General features: G+C 42.9%; 1 pseudogene; it reads left to right on the top strand.

Moving 5' to 3' along the window:
* The first annotated feature begins 1761 nt into the window (after nt 1-1761).
* On the top strand, nt 1762-1900 carry LOC145265816 (U2 spliceosomal RNA; annotated as a pseudogene).
* The last annotated feature ends 1162 nt before the right edge of the window (nt 1901-3062 follow it).

Raw genomic sequence — 3062 nt, 5'->3', positions numbered from 1 at the left:
GTTCCGGCAGATGCTGCAAGCAAAGACTAGCTATGACTAGCAAAGACCATATGTGGAGGTAACCCCACATATCTGAACTTGGTAAATGTAGGGGCAACCCTTCATACCAATTGTCACCATCCCGCTCCCCTACTCCCCGGGGAGTTGGTCCGCATTTCCCCTTCACTCCTCACATTAAAAATCGGCCTTGTGCCTTATTTGCTCGGTGGGGGAGCAAATAAATACCATCTGTTCCGGCAGATGCTGCACTTAAGATAATTTGTACCAGTCAATGGAGGGGAAACCCTCTATACTGGGACAATTATTATTTTTGGTAACCAGAGTGCCCCCTTTTTGCCTACTTTTAGGGGAGCTGGTTTTTACCTCACATTAAAAACGGCCTTGTGCCTAATTTGCTCAGTGGGGGAGCAAATAAATACCATCTGTTCCGGCAGATACTGCAAGCTATGACTAGCTATGACTAGCAAAGACCAGATGTGGGGGCAACCCCACATACCTGACCATTAACCAGCTCCCATTTCCCACCTCTCGGGAGCTGGTCCCCTTTTTCCCTTCCCCCTCCCTTCACTCCTCACATTAAAAATCGGCCTTGTGCCTAATTTGCTCGGTGGGGGAGCAAATAAATACCATCTGTTCCGGCAGATACTGCAAGCTATGACTAGCAAAGACCAGATGTGGGGGCAACCCCACATGGCTGACCTTTAACCAGCTCCCATTTCCCACCTCTCGGGAGCTGGTCCCCATTTTCCCTTCCCCCTCCCTTCACTCCTCACATTAAAAATAGGCCTTGTGCCTAATTTGCTCGGTGGGGGAGCAAATAAATACCATCTGTTCCGGCAGATACTGCAAGCAAAGACCATATGTGTGGGCAACCTCACATATAAGACCTTGGTCAATGTAGGGGCAACCCTTCATACCAATTGTCACTATCCAACTCCCCTACTCCCCGGGGAGTTGGTCCCCATTTCCCCTTCACTCCTCACATTAAAAATCGGCCTTGTGCCTAATTTGCTCGGTGGGGGAGCAAATAAATACCATCTGTTCCGGCAGATGCTGCAAGCTATGACTAGCAAAGACCAGATGTGGGGGCAACCCCACATGCCTGACCTTTAACCAGCTCCCATTTCCCACCTCTCGGGAGCTTGTCCCCTTTTTCCCTTCCCCCTCCCTTCACTCCTCACATTAAAAATTGGCCTTGTGCCTAATTTGCTCGGTGGGGGAGCAAATAAATACCATCTGTTCCGGCAGATACTGCAAGCAAAGACCATATGTGGGGGAAACCCCACATATAAGACCTTGGTCAATGTAGGGGCAACCCTTCATACCAATTGTCACTATCCAGCTCCCCTACTCCCCGGGGAGTTGGTCCCCATTTCCCCTTCACTCCTCACTTTAAAAATCGGCCTTGTGCTTAATTTGCTCAGTTGGGGAGCAAATAAATACCGCAAAGACCATATGTGGGGGAAACCCCACATATAAGACCTTGGTCAATGTAGGGGCAACCCTTCATACCAATTGTCACTATTCAGCTTCCCTACTCCCTGGGGAGTTGGTCCCCATTTCCCCTTCACTCCTCACATTAAAAATCGGCCTTGTGCCTAATTTGCTCAGTGAGGGGGAAAATAAATACCAACCCTTCATACCAATTGTCACTATCCAGCTCCCCTAGTCCCTAGGGAGCTGGTCCCCATTTCCCTTTCACTCCTCACATTAAAAATCGGCATTGTGCCTAATTTGCTCGGTGGGGGGGTGCAAATAAATACCCTTTTCTTGGCCTTTTGGCCAAGATCAAAGTGTAGTATCTGTTCTTACTACATGCTGTACTTATGTTTGTATCTTTTTGATATAAAGTTGGGTATAACTTTTCTGTATTAATTTAATGTACAAATGATAACCCACTTTACAACCAGTCAGTCTCAAAGCCATTCAAGTCATTTTCCAGATCATTCAAATTGATTTTGAAGTATTTCAATTATTTTCTAAGCATTCAAGTCATTCTTAGGGTCATTCAATTCATACTTAAGTTCATTAACGTCATTCTAAGTCATTTACTTTTTATTTATTTAAGTCATTTCAGCCCATTTTTCGGTCATTTTAGTTTACCTTTAAGAATTTCATGACAATCCTACATTCACGCATTCATTCATTACACGAGAGCATGCGACTAATGGCTATCGGCCTTGTACATTGCTCATTTCGTTCTCAATCTTCTTCTCTGCCATTCTTCAATAGACATAGATCAACGTCTGATCGACTACGAGTACTCAACACTTACATTCACGAACCCAATTTCACACCAAAATTCTTCAATTATTTCTTCATCACCTCGACATTAGTGTTTCTCCCAGACCGAAATGACAAATTGCCTTCCATTTCACCTAACGATCTCTTCGGAAAATGAATTTTAATTTAGAATTTTAAAACGAAAAACACCAACTTTCCCAACGGACATGTTTTACGAAATTGCGCTGTGAGACAAAATAGCCTTTACAAAGCGAAATATTTTCAATCAAGTTTTTTTTTAAAAGCAAATGGTATAACACTTTTAAATAACACGATAATATATTCTTTATATAGGGTGTTTTGAGAGGCGACGAACTTTAAATTGACGCCTCCACTAGGTGCCTTAAATATGTTTGCAGACTTTTTCGTATGAGCACGTTTCTTTATAGTACACACATGAAACTCTAGTCACGCATCGATGTAATCTACTTTCGCTGCAACGCACTTGTAGTACCATTTCAATAGCTTCTGGAAGGCCTCATCTTCATGTGTGAGGGTGACCCTCGTAATAGCCGCTTGTATCTCCTCACTTCTTTCATTACGGCAGTCTTTAATGTTCTCCTTGGACTTAGGAAATAAGACAATATCACAGGGAGCAATGTATAGATGCATAGGTTATAAAAAGATCCTTAATATAGTCTAGGTTCGATGAAGAAAAATGTGAAAACCGTGGTAAATCCAAATATAATATTGATAGCAAAGATAGTCCAAAAGTAATTGTAATAATTCAAGCTGTTGATTAGTATCCAAGAGTAAATTAACAATTTTCATATTGCGGT

Source organism: Euprymna scolopes, chromosome 40 (assembly GCF_053919585.1).
Source record: "Euprymna scolopes isolate OS-2025 chromosome 40, ASM5391958v1, whole genome shotgun sequence".
NCBI classification, from domain to species: Eukaryota; Metazoa; Mollusca; class Cephalopoda; order Sepiida; family Sepiolidae; genus Euprymna; species Euprymna scolopes.
This window is presented reverse-complemented; position numbering and strand designations above follow the sequence as displayed.